General features: G+C 41.9%; 1 protein-coding gene across 2 annotated transcripts in view; it reads left to right on the top strand.

Annotated features, from left to right (window-relative positions):
• Positions 1–21,494, top strand: part of TMEM154 (transmembrane protein 154) — a 54,578-nt gene that overhangs the window by 338 nt on the left and 32,746 nt on the right. The window lies entirely within an intron of this gene.

Below are 21,494 nucleotides of genomic sequence, written 5' to 3'. Positions count from 1 at the left end.
GGTAGGGTGCCCGAGGCTACAGAACTCTGCCGGGGAGGGTGACACCCGGAAAATCTAATCCTTTCTGTGAAAGAAGTGGAGAAAATTAGAACTCCCTTTTTTGGGGGGTGGGATGGAGGGAGGACTTCGCTTTCGCTGCAGCTGTCTAATCTGGCTCCAGCTCTCTCACTTCATTTACCCCTCTTTCAGTCTTTGTCTTCTAGGATGTGTGCGTCCCTGTAATTTACCAGCCTTAATGAGCATATTAAGAAAACCATAAACTTTTTGGCAGTTTATGTAAAAAAAAAAAAAAAAAGCTTCAATCTGCTGAAACAGAGACATGATTAATTTGCTTTTAATAGTGTGGGCTGAGAAGTCTGCTGGTTCCAAAATCTCCTGGAAAAACTGGGGTGTGAAAATTGACTACTAGAAAGCATACTAAAGAAACGACATAAACTTAAAAAAAAAAAAAAAAAGGAAACGGGAAATTATCCAAAGAGCTACCAAAGAGCTATGTGTTAGGGTACTCCCTCTAACACATCAAGTAAGGTCTTTCATCTACTTTTATTGCTCCTTGTTACTTTTACAGATTTTTTTTTTTTTTTTGCATTGACTGTTACTAATGAAGATTTGTTTGAAAAAATAGTATGATTGGAGCCAATCAAAGGTATTGGGAAAAACAAAATATTGAATCTCATTATTATGGGCTAAAAGCAACAACTGAGACTTGCCAGTTTCTGCAACAAGCACAAGCACCCTCAGTTGCCTCTCTTGTCTTGCCCTTGGGCAAATACACTCGCTGCTCATTGTTTCTGTCAATGACACTGGCTGCTTTTAGTGTAGGGCAGTATTTCAAGCAAAAGGAAAGTTCTCAAGCTACAGTTCTTTAGATAGAATGAAGGACATCAACCACGACCTAACAGATGTGACAACTTCCTGGAGGTCAGCAGCCAGCAGCCAGCCACCCCACCCCATCAATTTCTCTCCAGGCATCTGAGTAGAAAACGAAGTGGAAGGCAAACCATTCCAGCTGAAAAGATGTCTGGTTGAAATTGAGTTTAGTGTTCAGAGTGGGTTTGGAAGTTGATGTGTTGTTTTAGGCCCAGTGTTTTGGAGCTGGAAGGAACTTGAAGGTGATGCAGCTCAAACCATATTAGGCATACAGGTGAAGAAACGGAGGTGGAAAAAGGGAGATGTCTGGGTCTTGCTGCTAGTCAGCTCTACTGGCTTCTACTCCAGGGTTTTTGAGCTCCTCCATGCCCCCCCCCCGGCCCCCCAGGGAACCAATCACTGTCTCTGCCAAGAGTTCTGGAAACTTTCCTAGTAGGACATCAGGGGAGCAAAGCCTAGCCATCCTCCTTCCACCTCTTCTATTGTGCAACACTGCCACAGGTGCCTCAAACACTCCCTTAATAATAATTCATCTTGCCTGAATTTTTTCTTAGCTTCTAAAAAATGATTGCATCCTAGTGTTTGCAATTCAGGAGATGCAAAAGGAGAATCCGAAGAGACTCGGTTAAAGTTCCCTTTCTGACACCTGAATCTGATCATGCACATCTTCCCCTTCAGGACCCCTCACTTATGCCCCTTCACTTGTTCCTCATTTTTGCCCCTTAGACTCTCACTGCAACCTCCCTCCCAGTGGCACCTGCTTCCGGGTGTCTTCCCACTCCATGGCTCTTGCCTATGATGAATACATTCTTTTTCCTACCTAGCGAATTCTTATATCACCTTAAAAGGATAAAACTAAATGTGATCTCCTCCTTGATGTCTCCTTTCTCTGCCCCTTCCCTGCAGTTCTACTTGTACCTGCTGCTGGGCCCCCATAGACCTAAACTTCTGCTAATCACTTTGAACCATAATTGTGTCCATGCCTCCCAACTGGCTGTGAACAACTCCAGGGAAAATCCTCTGTAGTTCATCTTTGACTTTCCAAAATCCTGTAAGGGCTCAGCATAAATTAGAAAATAATTGTTGATAAATATGAAAATCATCCCTAGAATGGATATGAGGCTGATTACAAAAAAAAAAACCTGATAGCTCCTGAAAACAGGTAGCGTTGGAATGTAAAGAGAAGTCAAAGATGAGAAGTTGCATTTCAGTAGAGTGCAGAGATTGCCTAAATAATCCAACATGCTAATTGGGCCCTGCCGGGATTCCCAATGTCTTCAAAATGCCCACTTGCAAAAAGCTGTTTAATGAAAGCTATGACTTTGAGATGATTAGTCATGGAAAAGGTGATTTTAAATTAAAGATTTTAAAAATTAATTAATGTACACTACTTTTAGCTAATAGCGCCTGAGGCTTCAGGAGATGAGTTACTTTCTAGGTGTCACAGGTGTATTTCCTTGAATTCTTCAAAAAATACCTGGGGATGTTTGTTAGAAGAATCCAACCTACTGAAAGGCCTGGTGCTTTGTCTGTGAGCATACTCTGAGATGTATCCCAAATTAAGCCTTTATTAACAACAAGCAGGCAACGTGAGATAATATCTGCAGTTGCATGAGACCAGCACTGTTACCTCGGAGTCAGCGACCTCTTCTTTTATATAGATAGATAGCCTGACAGAGAATTGAGTTCTACCCCAAGAGAAATAATTCACTTGGAAGTCACCAGGAGAGAAATAAGAAAGCAGCTTTTCTGGGACTCTAATCAAATGGGTGAGCATAGTTAAAGGAAAGCTTGGGCCTGGGTGTCTTGGCCAGTGTAGGATCCTAAGAAAGTTCAAACTCAAGGAGACATTCTGCTCATGGAGTGAAGAGGGGCAGGGGGTCCCCATCTCTGTTCTTTATGCCCTGTCAGTGTCAGCTTAACACTACCAGAAAACCAAAAGCAACTTCCTAAATACCAAAAGCATGGGATTTATTAGTTGCTACAAGCAGAATTGTTGCAGAAGGGAGAGCTAAAGGGCATGAGGCAGAAACAAGGATGCTGTGACTGTTTTGGTGGCCCAACAGAGAGGAATGGGAGATTTTCTGGGCTGGTTCAGGAGAATAAGAACTACGTAAGTATTGGATGAATCTTGGCAAGGAGAGAAAGAATAGAAGAAAATACTAGCTATGTAAGTAAGGCTACACATTCTGACACTGTAGTATCTCATATCTCATTTCAATGAACATGGCTGACACCTGCCATTTCCTGGGACAGTCCCAATTTCAAGTATTAAGAGCAATGGTAGCTAACATATATAGAACTCATTACAGTTCAGACACTGTTCTAGACGCTACATACACGAACTCATTTAATTCTCAGAACAACCTTCTAAGGTGGGCACTATTATCCCTGTTTTTACATTTGAGAAAACTGAGGCACAGAGAGGCTAAGTGACTTGCCCAGGGTCACACAGCTAATTAGTGGATCTAAGTAAGATTCTGCCTCAGGAGTCCATACTCTAACCATACTCCATACTGCCTCTGGGTTTCCAGGCTCTGCCAGGCTACTCGTCTAGTTTTGGGTTTAGAAAACTGTGGTTGTTGAAACTTTCCAGCTGTAGGTGCAGCACAGAACTCTTGGCTAGGCTTTACGGTTGCTGCATGTCAATTATAGAGCTGCATTTGTTTGCACTGGGTCAGAGACTGGCTGACAGGAAGAGGAATTATGAGAGTTGGGTTAAAACTCAGACTGCTGAGGAAGAAGGGAGGGGCTGAAAGAGGTGCAGAGTGAGCAGAAGAGAATCTGGGGATTAGTGTATTTAAGACTAGAAGCAGGAAAAACAGAATGGTGAAGCCACTGGGTAAGAGGCTTCAGGGTGTGGGAACCAGACAGAGGAAGAACAGCCTCATGTCAGGCAGTCACTGTGGGGGAGCCCTACTGAGAACTGGCCATTAGGACCAAATACTCTCAGGGACTCCCCCCCAAAAAAACAGAGTGGATGAGCTTTAAAGTCCTTCTGTGTCTCAAATTTGGAATCCCAGGAAACCATAAAGATATTGACTGGGATGGGCTCAGTTTTGTAATGAAACAATGCAACTTGCAACTTGCCTATTTGTATGTAGTTTGTACCACTCTCAAATGCTGGCAAAGACAGACAGGAACTCTGCACTACTGGTTTGAGGGGAGATTAGTGCAATCACCTGGATCACCTTGTCTGTCTATCTTGATGGTTGATCCATCCATTGGGCTTTTAATTTTAATCATCATTATTTGGCATTTCTAGAAAATTTGTTCTTTTTTTTTTTTTTTGAGACAGAGTTTTACTCTTATTGCCCAGGCTGGAGTGCAACGGTGCCATCTTGGCTCACCTCAACCTTCGCCTCCCGGGTCCAAGCGATTCTCCTGCATCAGCCTCCCGAGTAGCTGGGATTACAGGCGTGCGCCACCACACCCGGCTAATTTTGTATTTTTAGTAGAGATGGGGTTTCTCCCTGTTAGTCAGGCTGGTGATTTGCCCTCTTCGGCCTCCCAAAGTGCTAGGATTACAGGCATGAGCCACCGCGCCTGGCCTATGTGTTCTTTTTTAATACACATTGTGCTTTGGGTTTTTTTTTTCCCTTGTGTTATTTATTCCTCCTTTTATGTCATTATTTTAAACATCTTATTATCTATTTAGTAACTTTTAGCTAAAGTTTGTGTAGACATAATCTTGCTGCTTGTCATATCTGTTGCCTCACATTCTTTTTTTTTTTTTTTTGAGATGGAGTCTCGCTCTACTGCCCAGGCTGGAGTGCAGTGGTGTGATCTCGGCTCACTGCAACCTCTGCTTCCTGGGTTCAAGCTGATTCTCCCGCCTCAGCCTCCCTAGTAGCTGGGATTACAGGTGCATGCCACCACACTGGCTGATTTTTGTATTTTTAGTACAGACAGGGTTTCACCATGTTGGCCAGGGTGGTCTTGAACTCCTGACTTCAGGTGATCCACTCACCTCAGCCTCCCAAAGTGCTGGGATTACAGGCATGAGCCACCACGCCCGGCCTTGCCTCCCATTCTTGGTGGAAATCCTGGGGGCCCTGAGAGCAGAACCTGATATGCCGAGGATGGCTCACCCTGCTTAACAGAACCCCAAATTATCTGATCCCATCACCAAGCTACTATAAAGTGCTCTAAGCCCCAATTATTTTCAAATATAATCCCAGCTTTGTCATCACAAACTAGGATTTGGAAGAAACTGAGACAGGGGTGTGCTTACAGGAGCCCATGACTGAACCTCAGTAATTCCCAGCCTTGAATGGGAAGTGGCAGGCATCAGAGGTCAGCTTCCAAGCTGCAGGAGGAAGCAACAAAGCCTCCATGAAGGGGTAAGCTGGCAGACCAGAGCCGGCAGTGGAGCTAAGTCAGGTGCCAGAAGTAGGTAACCAAGGAGACTGAACTGATTGCCCTCAAGAAAGAAGAAAGGAGTAGAGCAATCCAAATTGAAAATCAGAGGAGGGCCCAGGTTCCACAGGTGTCAGGATGATGGCAAGATCAGCCTGGGGTAGCTGACCAGACTCTGAACTTTGCCAAAGTCGTTTCAGTGACCTTTTTTTTCTCTTTCTTATACCGTGGTCTGAAGTTTTAGCTTTAACTCTTGACCCAGTGAATGGACAGGAGCTCCCTGAAAACATTATATAGCCTGTTATCTCCCTGGGCCCACACTTTTGTTGAGGAAATCTCCACTGGTAGATATAACTCTGAATTTCAACTTCCTCTATAAGCACTTACAAATATATATATTTCCTGAGCCCTAGGCATTTTCTTGCTTTCTTGAGATTTCTTTATGTGTTTAAAATATTGCTTTTTTATATTTTATCCAGCATTTCTAGGTGTTGCACATTGGGAGAATTTTCAGGTTACCACGTTTATCAGATTATATGAAAAGGGAAATTTTTCTCTACAACCATTCTGGAGAATAATTTGGAAATATTACATAAGCAGAATATGTTCATGCTCCACAATCCCAAGAATTGACTTCTAGCTCACTCACAAATGTGCAGTCAAAAGATATGGCTGAGGTTGTCGATGATAACATTGTTTGTAAAAATGAAAAACAAAACAAAATGAAAGCAACCTAAATGTCTATCAACAAGAGGAAAAATAAAATTTAATGTAGTCACAGGATGAATAGAACAGAACAAGTAAAATTAATGAAGTCAAGCCAGACGTATCAAGGTGAATCAGTTTCAAAAGTCATGTTGATATATGCATCAAATGTATCAAAAGTCATGTTCAGGAAAAAGTCAGTAAAAGATTATTATGCTGCCAGGCATGGTGGCTCACCACTGTAATCCCAGCACTTTGGGAGGCAGGGGCAGGTGGATCACTTGAGGTCAGGTGTTCGAGACTGGCTTTACCAATGTAGTGAAATACCGTCTCTACTAAAAATACAAAAATTAGCTGGGCATGGTGGCGCACGCCTGTAGTCCCAGCTACTCGGGAGGCTGAGGCAGAATTGCTTGAATCTGGGAGGCGGAGTTTGCAGTGAGCTGAGATTGTGCCACTTCACTCCAGCCTGGGCAATAGAGTGAGATTCTGTCTCAAAACAAATAAAGTAGTAAATAAAATTATTATGCAGAAGTGGGGTGGGAAAAAAAAGAAAAAATATATTATTATGCATAGAATAATTATATTTATTTAAACATTTTTAAACATCCAAAATTATGCTATATATTGCTTAGGGATATAGACATGTTTGAAAAGTGGGAATGATACACAGTAACTTTAGGAAAACCATTACTGATGAGTGAGGAAGAGAAATGAGATCAGAGAGGGGCATAATGGGGGCTTCAATTATATCCAAAATATTGTTTCTGTCAGCAAAAACATGGTAGTCCAGGGCTCAGTAAACTAAGACCCATGGGCCAAACCCAGCCAGCTTCCTTTATTTCCAAGGCCTTGAGCTAAGATTGATTTTTATATCTGTAAATGCTTATATCTTTTTTTTTTTTTTTTTTGAGACGGAGTCTCGCGCTGTGTCACCCAGGCTGGAGTGCAGTGGCGCGATCTCGGCTCACTGCAAGCTCCGCCTCCCAGGTTCAGGCCATTCTCCTGCCTCAGCCTCCGAGTAGCTGGGACTACAGGCGCCCGCCACCACGCCCGGCTAGTTTTTTTTTTTTGTATTTTTAGTAGAGACGGGGTTTCACCATGTTAGCCAGGATGGTCTCGATCTCCTGACCTCGTGATCCGCCCGCCTCGGCCTCCCAAAGTGCTGGGATTACAGGCTTGAGCCACCGTGCCCGGCCTGTAAATGCTTATATCTTTAATGTTTACATAAATAAGTGCTTTCCTAATAGCTGGTATTTGCCTCTTGGTCCACAAAATCGAAAATGTTTACTCTCTAGCCTTTTAAGAGAAAGTCTGCCAACCTCTGCTCTTGTCAATATGAAAAAATTTAAGATAATTAGAGGATGAATGCCTTGTTATTTGTTAAATCATTCTCTATTCTTTTCAGTAGGTATACTTTCATAATGAAAAATAATGAGAGAGCCTGTGAGTTCTTCTCGCTCTCCTCCATCTTTCTTTTTCACGTCTCCCAGCCTCTTTGAAGATGGTCAATACACCCTCATTTTCTCGCATTCCATTCATTTCTCAATCCTCTGCCATGTGGCTACTGTGTCAGGTACAAATTTCAAATTGCTCTGTCTCCATCACCAGTGCCTCCTATAAGCTAAACCCAAAAGACCCATTTCTGTGCTTATTTTATGTTTTTCTGCACAGCACTTGTCCTAATTAATCAGTGATTGCAGCTCTCTTATCCTTGATCTTCATGATGCTCTTTTCTTCTGGGTCTCCTACTGTGACTCTGATTGCTTCTTTCCAGTGTTTGGTTATGGACCTTTCTCTACCACCTGCTCATTTCATGTCAATGTTCTGTTCTTTCTCACTCCTTACACCAGTCCTGGGTCATGACAACCCCTTTTTTTTTCAAGGGTTTCACTTTGTCACCCAGGCTGTATAGTACAGTGGCATGATCTTGGATTCAAGCCTCTGGGTTCAAGCAATCCTCCCACCTCAGCCTCCTGAGTAGCTGGGATACAGGCACATGCCACTACTCTCAGCTAATTTTTGCTTTTTTTTTTTTTTTTTTTTTGGTAGAGATAGGGTCTCTCTATGTTGCTCAGCTGGTCTTGAACTTTTGGGCTCAAGCCATCCTCCCACTTAGGCCTCCCAAAGTGCTGGGATTATAGGTGTGAGACACTGAGCCCAGCCACACCCACTTTCTTCTCACTCCTGGGTTGAGGATTCCCAAATAACCACCTCCAGCCAGACCTATCTGCCCGACTCTAGACCTGTATTTTCATCACCAGGTTTCCCTGGACGTGTCACAGAGACCTTAAACTCAGTTCCAAAACAATACTCATTCTTGGCTCCCTGCCAGTTCAGACTCTTGTGGGCTCTCACCTAGGCTATTTTGTTAACTTCTTAACCAGTCTTCTTGCCTCTACTCTCATCTCCAACCCATTTTCACATAACTTCCAGAGTAGTGGTACTGTAATAAAAATGGAATCATTTCCTCCTGTACTCATCCCTCAATGGTTCTTCATCTCCTTGAGATAGAGTCCAATCCCCTTGGCATTATTACAAGCTAATGATGAGCTGGTCTTAAGTTCCTTTCCTGCTTTACATTTGCTACGTCCTGCTTCCCACCGTGAGTCTTATAATACAGCCACTTGAGGGTGCCAAGCTCTGTCAGGCCACTGAGTCTTTCTGTATGCTGTGCCCTCAACCCTAATGCCTTTCTCTTCCCTCTTTGCTTGAAGAACTCCCAAGGTTCAATTGACTGGTCCACTCCCCTGCATCAAATACCTGAGTACCCCTTAGCCCCAAATGCAGTGAAGGTCCTCCTCTCCCATGTGCTCATGAGACTTTGTATACAAACACATGATGGCTTTTATTAATCTGTATTATAATTACTGATTTGCATGCCACTGTCCCTACTTAACGGCCACTTCCCTGGGAGACAGAAGCTGGTCTCATTCACCTTCACATGCCAAAGCTTAGAATGGCGACTTGCACGTTAATAGTCACACAACAAAAGGGTAGTGGCTGACTCAATGAACGCATAAACAACATGAAATTTATCATATGCCCCAATATTTACTTGTATTTATGAGGATCTTATAATCATTTAAATAATAAAATCAAAATATAGCAATACTTGGATAAATGTTATTTTTAGTTAACTCAGTTTTATAATTTTATTCCAGAATATTAGCTAACTATCCCAAATCTTTTATTTAGTTAGTTAGTTACTTTATTTTATTTTTATTTTTTGAGATGGAGTCTTGCTCTGTTGCCCAGGCTGGAGTGTAGTGGTGCTGCTCCTGCAACCTCCGACTCCTGGGTTCAAGCGATTCTCCTGCCTCAGCCTCCCGAGTAGTTGGGATTACAGGCACCTGCCACCAAGCCCTGCTCATTTTTTTGTATTTTCAGTAGAGACGGGGTTGTATCATGTTGGCCAGGCTGGTCTCGAACTCCTGATCTCAAGTAATCCACCCTCTTCGGCCTCCCAAAGTGCTGGGATTACAGATTACAGGCGTGAGCCACTGCACCCGGCCTCCCAAATCTTTTAATGTATGAACAGTTCACTTCTGTCCCTTGAAACAATTATTGCGCTCCACCCCCGCCAGCCTTCCTGGAGAGAACACTGTGTAGCTGCAGAGAAAATGTTTTTACCCACCTTCTGAAAATACGAACACAAGTTCAGACCCAGAAAAATACACATTAAGTGGCAAAATTATTTACAGAAAGGACACACAGTTACAAGCAATTTGGGGAGACATTTGAAAGGAAAACAAAGGAAATATAAGTTCCATAGATACTTAACTTCAAGCCAGTAAGAGCTGATTTGATAACTTTAAAAATAACTAAACTTTGCGTAACATAAAACTCATGGGAAAATCTACTTCAGTAGTTGAGGAAAAACGCAGAAATATTTCCTGAGTAATTAAAGAAAGTGCTTAACAGAAGAGTTACCTAACAGAACAGTATTCTGGTTGTTGTTCTGGCTTCTTTTCCTTAAAACCAACAAATCTAGTTTGTTTTTGAATTTTTTTCTATGTTTCATATGAGTTTAAACCATCGTTGTTATTTTCTACTTCACACTACATTATAATTTTCAGAAACGGGATTCCAATGGTTGCCAAGGTTTGTTGACATGTTATTATCATTCCCTGACAACACTAAATTCATTCATTTAAAAATTGATTTATTCTTTTCTAAGACTTATACTTGTTTGCTTATTTGTTTATGATTAAGATTGCCAAATTTAGCAAATAAAAATATAGGACAACCAGTTAAATGTGAATTTCAGATAAGCAATGCTTTTCTTTAGTATAAGGATGTCCATTACAATTTAGTATAAATATTTAGTACAAATATTACACAGGACATACTAATACTAAAAACGTTTCATTGTTTATCTGATACTCAAATTTAACTAGGCATCCTGTATTTTATCCAGTAATTTTATTTGGGATTGTGATTATCTTTTATCAAGCAAAGACCATCTCTGTGGTGGTTCTGGTTCATCACTAATGTCACAGATATGTTGGTTACGTACAGCTACATGTTAGAATTATACTTAGGCTGAGTCCTAGATCAACCATTCAAATAAAAAGAGACCATTTCTGAAAAAAAATACTGATAATTACATAGAATAAAGCCAGGAATTCAAGAGTAGATCAACTTTTAAAAATTCTATGAACATAATCACATTAACAACTATGTTAGGGAAAAATAATAAGTTTGTATTAATAAATGCACAAGAGAGGTTGACAAAGAGAGTGAGACTAGCACCACATCAATAGCTCCAGCCACGATACTAAAATTCAAAGTGCTTGAGCATTGGAGACTGTTCAGGATGGAAAGACAGGATTGATTCTCTTTGAAGGTAAAATAGGACCAGAAGCCCAGTGGCTTTAGGGACCTGTTCAGGGTTTAACTTATTCAAGGAAATGGGATGCATGATTCTGCTCCCTTCACACAGCACTTCAAAACCTCAGCAACTTGTTTCCTTCTTCAGCCTCTTGTAGGAAAGCACCAAACGCTGTTGCTCCTGTGCTCCTGCTTAGGCTGGCGATGGGGACTCTGGTGCACATCCTCTCCCTGTTGTTCCTCCTTCACTCTTGGTGGCAACCAAGCCCCTGGGGTGGGAGCCCACAGTGTTCCCTGGTTTCCTGTTCTTTAACTTATCAAGCACTCACCTACCAGTTATCATTTTGTTTGTCTCTGTCTTCCCGTTTTTCTCTCTGGCAATGCTGAGCTGGTGCTGAGCTGAGCAAGGAGTGGGATGCCCATGAACCCCAGGAAACAGCCCCTCACCTGTGGAATGAGGTGGCAGTGTCTTCCCACCCTGTCTCAGAGGCCAGGGAGACAGCAGATGTCTTGAGGCAAGGGCATGGCTGGGAGTGTCTGTTTTCAAGTTACTCTTTTCAATTGCAATTTTGAAATTGGCCCTTGAAAAGAAGAAATATAATAAAATAAATAGAAATAAAATAAAAATAGGAAAGTATTCAGTTTGGCAATAACTATCATTTAACAATGCTTTTTTTTTTTTTTTTTTTCATTTCAAAGCACTTTCGTGTCGCTTATCTCATTTATGGTATGAAGAACTTTTTTAAGGTTTTAAAATGTATTTGTATTCTGTCTCATAAAAATACACATTCTTTAAAACTGCCAGGTGCTACAGGCCACTGTAGGAATCCAGTGTATAAAAAGATAGTCAGGTGGTCAAACATATAGCTTCCCCAAGTGAGTGACTTTAAACCAGAAACAGCTTTAGGGCTTGAGCAAATCTGATTAAATGTGAGCAAGCTTTCTCTTAAGAGGACATCAAAATAAAAGGTAAAAATGAAAAAGACATTGGAACATTGTGGGTGTCGCCATTGTAAAACATGTGTTAATCTGATAGTAAATTACAATTGCAGGTGCGCTTCTCAATTTAAAGAGGTAAAAATACAACACAGCCTCACAAGTAATTTCCCAGAGCAGACTACTAGCTGAAAGTGTTTTACCAGACAGCCTCCTCAAAACTAGAAAAAAGCATCCTTTCTTTATATTCTTTTGATGAAAGGCATCATCACCTCTAGTTATCGGGTGGCTGAAGAGAAAAAGTGCACAAAACACAGGCATTGCTTGCTGATCTCAAATACCTTCCTGTACTTACAAGCTGCCATTAACCTTCAATGCTTCTGCCTTGTATCTGTTCAACCACCTATTTATTCTGTCCATATCTTCTCCAGTAAATTAGTCAGAAAAAAAAAGTATTAGGTGAAGACTTTCACTTAATAAAATTGGCAAATATGCAGAACAACTGAGCTTGTAAGAAAACAGCAATCCCTCCTCTCCTTGAGTCCTACTACCAGAGAGAATCAAGTCACCTGACCTTTACATGGGGGCAAATGCGTGAACCACCCTCATTGCTCCTGCCAAAAAAACTATAAACATGAAATTTCATCATTTAGGATGCATAAGTTGTTATTAAGCAATTCCTCCATTCCCTAGTATGTTTGAAAAATTTAGATAGCTTTTTGAGAGAAAACCACTTTAGATTTCTGTTTCTTTGTGACTAGAGATACACCGTGTATGTATGACTGAAAGGAAGTTGTTAAGGGAAGGAGAGCAAACTCTGGAGAAAAATGTGAGAGCGTGACTGGCAATTTCACCACAGACCCACCAGGCCTATTGGACATTACCTTCAGTCATTCCTTCCACACACAGCAGATGGGGTTGCAGGTGCTGGGGATACGTTCTAAACAGTGAAGGAGACAGATGGCAGACAAGCACACAAATGAAGTAATTCCAGATAATAAACAATAAGTTAGTATCATTTGGAAATGAAGTAAACTAGAGAAAAGTGCAGAGCACTTCAGAGCAGCATCTATAGTCCATGAACATCAGTGTCCTCATAGCACTGTCTGCAGTCCATGAGCAATGGTGTCCCAGTGCCATGTCTGCAGTCCACGAGCAATGGTGTCCCAGTGCCATATCTGCAGTCCACGAGCAATGGTGTCCCATCACCACCATCTATGGTCTGTGAGCATTGGTGTCCCAGCACCACTGTCTGTGGTCCATGATCAATAGTGTCCCAGTGGTGTCATCCATCCACTTGCAGTTAGTGTCTCTATGCAAACACAGTCAGCCTCCCACAGCCAGGCTGTGTCCTGAAGAGTCTGGCATGGTTATTCTCATTTTAGTTCCATTCTGTTCCTGACCACATCACAGTCAGATTCCACAGATGCTGAACAATTGATTTTTAAAAAGAGATCAACTGAAGAGTTAAACTATTTAATGGTGCATACTCCATTAATGTTGTTCCCAAAGGCTTCTGTGTAGGGTTCTCTAATCACATTTAAAACTAATGAGGACTGTCTTCATGAACAATAGCAAATTAAAATAAAGTCCACTCAGTTATTATTTAACTCAGTAATTCTCAACCTAACATACATACTTACTGCAGTTATTTGGGGAGCTTTTAAGAAATACTGTTACCTAGGCCACCCCCTCAGATATTCTCAAATAACTAATTTAGTTAGGGCTTAAAAACTTCCCAGGTGATGCTGATGCACAGTAAATGTGGAGAACAACAACAGGTGTGACTGATAATTAGACACAACTAAATGAGATCGTGTGAGCAACTTCAACCGGTATGACCTGCAGACCAGCAGCATCAGCACAACCTAATTACTTGCTAAAAATGCAAATTCTGGTAGAGCTTAGTGGCTCATGCCTGTAATCCTAGCACTTTGGGAGGCTGAAGCAGGAGGATTGCTTGAGACCATTAGTTTGAGGCCAGCCTGGGTAACAAAGCGAGACTCCCTGTCTCTACAAATAATACAAAAATTAGTCAGGCGTGGTGGCGCACGTCTGTAGTCCCACCTACTTGGTGGGCTGAGGTGGGAGGATTGCTTGAGCCCAGGAGTGCCAGGCTGCAGTGAGCCATGTTCATACCACTGCACTCCAGGCTGGGCAACCGAGTGAGACCCTGTCTCAAAAAAAAAAAAAGCAAATTCTTGGGCCCCCTTCCAGACCTATTACATCAGAAAGTATAAGACTATGCCCAGCAGTCTGTGCTTTAAGAACCCCTGTAGGTGTTTCCAATACACACTGAGGTTTGAGGACCACTGGCTTAAAGCACCAACCAAAGCTATTGCTGATAGTTGTTCTATTAGCAATAACATTTTCTGGATATGCAGGGTTTAAACGCTGGCATGCATCTCTCTACTTCAGACTTATTCGGGAAGGTGTGATGGTCACAGGACTCTCTCAGTGTGTCCTAGCTAGACTCTTCCAGCTTCTTGAGACTTCAGTGATGATTTTTAAGCTACTGTGTTCTGGTGATAGAGTTGGCAGCTGCTAGGCAAGCCTTTGGCACCCAACTCCTTGACCTCTGATTCTTCTCAAATTCACCAAGGAGCATGGAGAACAATGATTTGGTATGGCTCAGGGGAGGCCAGAAGTGGGCAGGGTCTGGAGAAGTGAGTCTCAACTTCAGCTGCATCCTGGAGCCACAAGGAAAACTGTAAAAATTATTGAGGCCTGGGTTCTACCCCTAAATATTTTGATTGATTGATATTTAGAGCAGGGTCTTGCTCTGTTACCCAGGCTAGAGTGCAGTGGTGTGATCATAGTTCACACAACCTTGGACTGGACTCAAGTGATCCTCCTGCTTCGGCCTCCCTAGAAGCTGTACCCTCAGGTATGTTGATGTAATAAGTTTGCGGTATGGTGTGGGCATCAGGTTATTGGAAGATGCCTCAGTGATTCTATGTGCAGACTAGGCTGAGAACCACTGGAAGACTTCTTGGTTTGTTTTTCTCTCCTTCTAACGCTAATCAGGCTCTTCATTGTATACCGAGGTACAGGAGAGAATGAAAAGGAGTCAGGCTTTTGGGTTTGCTTTCTTGATCATCCTGAAATTCAAACTTGTCAGTTACTCCACAAAGCAGGGAAGAGTTTGAAGCCTTGACATCTGACATGTTTTCTTTCATTTCACCATCTTAACTATAAAATTGCTTAAATAATTGGTGCATGGAGTTCACATAATTGACAAATGAAAGAATGGGGCATCTGACTGTGGTCCAACATACTTCATGACATCCTGAGTTTAGTAGCATTCTCTTGTCATTGTTTTATTTCACATTGTATTATTAGTATGACAGTCTTTCAGTCAGTCTTTCTTCTTCTAACTTTAAAAGCTAGAGCTTGGTCGCACTGTTTTAAAACATATTTTTGTGTTAATTAAGCTTTTTAAAAAAATTTTACTTTAAGTTCCAGTGTGCAGGTTTGTTACATAGGTATATGTGTGCCATGGCGGTTTGCTGCACCTATCATCCCATCATATAGGTTTTAAGCCCCGCATACATTAGATATTTGTCCTAATGCTCTCCCTCCCCTTGCACCCCAACCCCCGACAGGCCCCAGTGTGTGATGTTCCCCTCCATGTGTCCATGTGTTCTCATTGTTCAACTCCCACTTATGAGTGAGAACATTTGATGTTTGGTTTTCTGTTCCTGTGTTAGTTTGCTGAGAATGATGGCTTCCAGCTTCATCCATGTCCCTGCAAAGGGCATGATCTCATTCTTTTTTATGGTTGCATAGTATTCCATGGTGTATATGTACCACATTTTCTTTGTCCAGTCTATCACTGATGGGCATTTGGGTTGGTTCCATGTCTTTGCTATTGTAAATAGCGCACATACGTGTTGGTTGCACATTTGTTTCACTTTCAGAAAAAGAGAAGTTAGCTAGTTTGCTTCCCTGAGAAGCAGAGTCATTTCCATTTAGTGATGATGCCCTGAGCAGGGATAATGGGGACGTTGTGCTGCCCAGCTGTTGGGGCTGCCAGGCGTTACCTCAAACATTTCTTCCCACTTACAAGGATTTCCCCAGACATCCTCACCAGATGTGTGAAAGATGAGTCCCAGATGTGTTTGCGTGAATATTGTCAGTATTTGTAAGTGACTCTGTACACTGTGCAGTTCATTATCGAGTGATCTTAAGATTTTTGGATTAACAATAAAGTGAAGTATTGCAGCTTAGTTTCATCATTCACATGACTGACCACTTCCATTATCTCTTTAAAATGCTACATTATCTGAGCACAGAGAAAGATAAATGGTGAAACGGAGGGAGACTTCCTGAGAGAGTTTGTGTTGGGGTCACTTGAGATGACTGTGACTTGGCCACCTAACAGGAGGGACTTCTGCCAAATCTGCGGCTTATGAGGCCACCAGCCTCGGCCCTCATACCCCGTGATCACGCCCATGCAGGGCGTGAAGACACGCAAGACTGATCTTCACACACCTTTCTGCTTCTAACCTGTTGTCTTCCTTATTTCTTCTCTTCTATTCTTTTGCTTGTTAATGCCTCTCTCTTTGCCCTCTCACGCTATGTCCTATCCCTGTCTTCTGCAGCTTTGCTAGTTTTACCTCTCGCCCCACCTCTTTTACCCTGAAATATGCCCAAATTTAGATAAGGCAGTAAAGCAGCAGTAAAATGAGGAAGTTATACCAGGCAGATTAACCTTCTGGGGAACAGCAGAGAAACAGGCAAGTACAGAGATGGGGGAAAGAGAACAGGTGATGGATGAAGAAATAACAAGGACACAAATACCTGGCCTGTGTGTGGTGCTTTATGGCTCCTAAAGCATTTTCACAGTTCTTATTTTATTTACTTTCATGCAAACGCTATGGGCTAGACAGAGCAGAAGGCCTACTTTTTTGACTTTTAGGAAATGGAGAATTAGAGAGGGAGGGAATTCTTCCCAGGCCCCAAGGGTGCAGAGGGCAGCAGCCAGTCTCAAGCCCAGCTATTCTGAATTCAAATCCTGTCTTCCTTCCGCGATGCCGTGGTTACGTCCTTGGAGTCCTGGAGCGCAGCACAGGAAGTACCCTGCATGTTCTGGAGGGTTCATCTCCAGACTTACGTCCTGAAACAGAGTTCTGCCTTCCTTCACGGTGGCTGGACTCCCAAGGTTGTAAAAGGTCACTTTCACCCAAGAAGCCCAGGATGCCGCCTGCAGGAAATCTCCGTGGATGATTATGGGCCTTAGTAAGTGTTTCTTTAAAAAGGCTGTAGCCCCACAAGGGGTGTGTGAGGCTGTACAGTGGTTTTAGAGGGCCTCATGTGCACTGGATTAAGAGTGGCTATTAACCCATAGGCCATGGGAGGGACACCTCTCATGTTTTTGGGGAAAATCCCTCAAGCTGCCCTCTGCATCCATACTTCTATGGCCTTTGGCACCTCCTCTGATTTCTACCTTGTCATTGTACACTTCTGATTTTCTACCTAACTCTTACCCTTGTCACCTTGGCAACCCGCTCCTGGCTGCTGATCTGATTCTATGGCTCATCTTTGTTTGCCAGTCCCCCTTCTGATGACATCTGATTCCTCCCTGCACAGACTCTTGGAACCGGTCCCCCGTGTTTTCAACTTTCCTCCCTTTGACATCCCAGACTCCCTGCACACTCGGTTCTTCCCTTAGTTTCTGCCAATTCTCATTATGTGAAAACTGGAGTACTAGGGTTGTCTTAGAGAATTTTTCAGGTCAGACCACCAAGAGTAGTTTGATGCTGTGCCCCTTTACCCTGCACCTAACACCCTCTGATGCTCTCCCCATTTTTAGACACACTGTAGAACGTGCTTGCCTGCGTGCAAACTGAAGGATGAACAGAGAGGTTTATTGCAGTATTGTTGGAAACACAACAGAACCTAAATCTCTATCAATAGGAATAGATGATAATACATTCAAATAATGGGCAGAAAAAGCTCTCTATACAGTCGTGGAATGATCTTCAAGATAAAATTTTAAGTGAAAAAAGCGAGGGGCAGAAAGTATATAAATTGTGCTACCATTTGTGTTCAAAAGAGAAAACAGGAAACAACACTTATACTTGTATATGCATAGAGTTTCTCTCAAAGGAGCAGAAACGGTGGTTACTTCTGGGGAAGGAAACTGAGTAGCTTGGGGAAAGGGTGGTAGTGAAGCTTCCTTTCTGAACTAAGCACCATGTGCAGATTACCTATTCAAAAACTTTACTTAAAAACAAGGTAGACACTTTGGAATCAACAGAGATGTGGAAATAGGTGGGACCTTGGGGATCACTCCTTAGTTGTACAGATTAGAGCATTAAGTCATTAAGGGAAAAGTAAATTGTCCAAAATCTATAAGTACGAAGTGGCAGAGCTATGTGCAGACCCTCATCTGTTATTTGTCACCTATGCTTGAGGAAATGCACCTTCAAAACCCAATAGAAATTAACAATGTAAATGACTTGCACCCCAGGGCAAGACATTCAAGATTCAATTTCTTCATCTATAAAATGTGGACAATAAAGTTGTGAAGATTGAATTAGATAGCACATGTTTATCCTAGTAGCTAGCATTCAATACATCCCAGTTACTGTTATTTATTATTTTGAAGCTATCTTAGAGTTGGGGGCGGAGAGAGAGAGAGAGAGAGGAGAGAGAGGAGAGAGAGAGAGGAGAGAGAACAAGAACAATCCCTTGATTCTCATTTATTTAAATAGCCCCTAGAGAATCTGAGAGCAAATGATGCTTAATGCAGGAAACATATGTGAGGGCATGTGGGAGGGGGGCATTGCAGAGAGAACTTTCAGCCTCTTTAACTCCACCTTCCACCACCAAGCGCCACCTGTGAGCAGCATTGTCTCATGCTGAAAAGTAAATGTACACAGGCCAGGACCATCTGGTATGCTTCTCTCCATTTCTCTTTTATTCTCGATTGTCTAGATGTCCCCATTATTCTTGTTAGCTTGTTTCCTTTCCTATTTTCTCTCTTCCTGGGGCCACGGGTCAAATGGTGACTAAGAGTACAAAGCGTTCTTTTGGGGACTTCGTTCACCTTCCTCAGAGAGGCACTGAAAAGACCCTGTCCTTCTGGGCAGCTTGGCTGGGAGCACGTCTGAGCTGAGGAGCCTTAGCAAGGGCCCCAGTAAAGCCGAGGTTTCTGGGAACCCTTTCCTCTGTCCTGCCTTGTGCCAGACAGCCACCTCCTAGGATAGGCGGAGGAATGGGAGCAGGAGGTTCCCTCTCATTCACCACTTTACGCCAAACTTTATGATTTGCAAGCATCGCATTCCTCCCTGAGGGAGGGACAACATAGTGTGGGGTTATAAGCTCTGGTTCTGCCATTGGCCCCCTGGTTTCAAATCATCACTCCTCCATGTGAGCTCTGTGATCTTGGGCAAGTTGTGTAGCCTCTTTGCCCTAGTGTCTATCTGAACAAATGGTGGGGACAAAAATGAGATAATCCGGGTACAAGGCAGAGCACAGAGATTGGTTCTTAGTAAATTCTCAAAAAAAGGTGCTGAAATATTAGCAGCAGCTACAGTATTCATAGAAGTAACCAAAAGAAGTAAAGTGAGGGGGGACGGGGTCTGGATACTCAAGGAAGGTTCACTGCCCTCTAGGTATAAGGATTATCACCACCAGCTGCACCAACCACCAACCCCATTCCCCACCCCACACCCAACCTCATCCTACCCCTATGTACCAGTCTTCACTGGCTGAGGTCACCAGTGAAAGATGCTGTTTGATCTGGCTGCAGTAGTTCTCCAAGCAGAATCATTTTAATGAGGAGGTTTTCTGGAAGACAAATGTCGTTTACTAGTCCAGGTTGATACATGACATATCAAAGGCTTTAACATATATGTGAATACATTATTGACTCACCCAATTTTAAAGACATATAGAGTAGTCCCCCCTTATCCACAGTTTTGTTTTTCATGATTTCAGCTACCCATGGTCAACGGTGGCTAAAAATAGTATAGTACAATAAGATATTTTGAGAGCGAGATCACATGCACATACTTTTATTATAGTATATTGTAGTAATTGTTCTATTTTATTACTAGTTATTGTTCATTGCTTACTGGGCCTAATTTACAAAACTAAGCTTTATCATAGGTGTGTTTAGAAAAAAACACAGTGTATGTGGGGTTCAGTTCTACCCATAATTTCAGGCATCTTCTGGGGCCTTGAAACATGTTGCCCTTGGATAATGGGGGACTACTGTAAATGTAGGACAAAGTCGCTTAACTCAGAAGGCAGAGATCAATAAGTGGTAGATTTTTACTGATACATAATATTTTACATACTTATAGGGCACATGTGTATTTTTTGTTACATGGATAGAATCTATAATGATCAAGTCAGTGTATTTGGGGTAGCCATCACTTTGAGTATTTATCATTTCTGTGTGCTGAGAACATTTCAAGTCCCATCTTCTAGCTACTTTGAAATATAAAATATATTATTGTTAACTACAGTCATCCTACTCTACTATTGAGCATTATAACTTACACTGTCTATCTAACTGTATGTTTCTACCCATTAACTACCCTCTCTTCTTCCCCTGCTCTTACCCACACACCCTTCCCAGCCTCTGGTATTTATAATTCTACTCTCTACCTTCATAAGATCAACTTTTTAAGCTACCACATATGAGCAAGAACATAAGGTATTTATCTTTCTGTGCCTGTCTTATTTTACTTAAAATAATGACCTCCAGCTCTATCTATGTTTCAGCGTAAGACATGATTTCATTCTTTTTTATGGCTGAATAGTATTCCATTGTGTATATATACCACATTTTCTTTATCCATTCATCTGCTGATAGATACTTCGGTTGATTTCATATCTTGGCTATTGTGAATAGTGCTGCAATGAACATGCGAGTGCAGTTATTCCTTTGATATATTAATTTATTTTCCTTTGGATAAATATCCCGTAGTGAGATTGCAGATTGTGTGGTAGTTCTATTGTTAGTTTTTTGAGAAATTGCCATACTGTTTTCCATAGTGGCTGTACTAATTTACATTCCCACCAACAGTGTGTAAGAGTTCCCTTATCTCTGCATTCTTGCCAGCATCTACTGCTTCTGCCTTTTCAACAATAACCTTTTATTTTCTTTTCTTTTGAGATGGAATCTTGCTCTGTCACCCAGGCTGGAGTGCAGTGGTGTGATCTCAGTTTACTGCAACCTCTAGCTCCTGGGTTGAAGTGATCCTCCTGCCTCAGCCTCCCAAGTAGCTGGAACTACAGATGTGTGCCGCCATGCCCAGCTAGTTTTTATATTTTTAGTAGAGCTAAAAATTTTGTATTTTTAGCTGTCCAGGCTGGTCTCAAACTCCTGACCTCAGGTGATCCTCCTGCCTTGACCTCCAAAAATGCTGAGATTATAGGTATAAGCCACTGTGCCCAAAAATAACCATTCAATGAGATAATAGCTCATCATAGTATTGTTTATTTTTTGTTTGTTTGTTTTTAGTCTATTTCATTTAGTTCTCTCTGATCTTTATTATTTCTTTCCTTCTACTAATTTTGGATTTGATTTGCTCTTGCTTTTCTAGTTCCTTGAGATGCATCACTAGATTGTCTACTTAAAATCTTTCTACTTCTTTGATGTAGGTAGTTACTATAAACTTACCTCTGAGCACTGCTTTTGCTATATACCATAGGTTTTAGTATGGTGTGTTTCCATTTTTATTTGTTTCAAGCCTTTTTAAAAAATTTCCTATTTAATTTCCATGTACTTGTACAGTCTCTAAAATTCTTCTTGTTATTGACTTGTAGTTTTA

Source organism: Theropithecus gelada, chromosome 5 (genome assembly GCF_003255815.1).
Source record: "Theropithecus gelada isolate Dixy chromosome 5, Tgel_1.0, whole genome shotgun sequence".
Taxonomy (NCBI): Eukaryota; Metazoa; Chordata; class Mammalia; order Primates; family Cercopithecidae; genus Theropithecus; species Theropithecus gelada.
The sequence above is the reverse complement of the archived record's forward strand: the minus strand, read 5'-3'. Positions and strand labels throughout refer to the sequence as shown.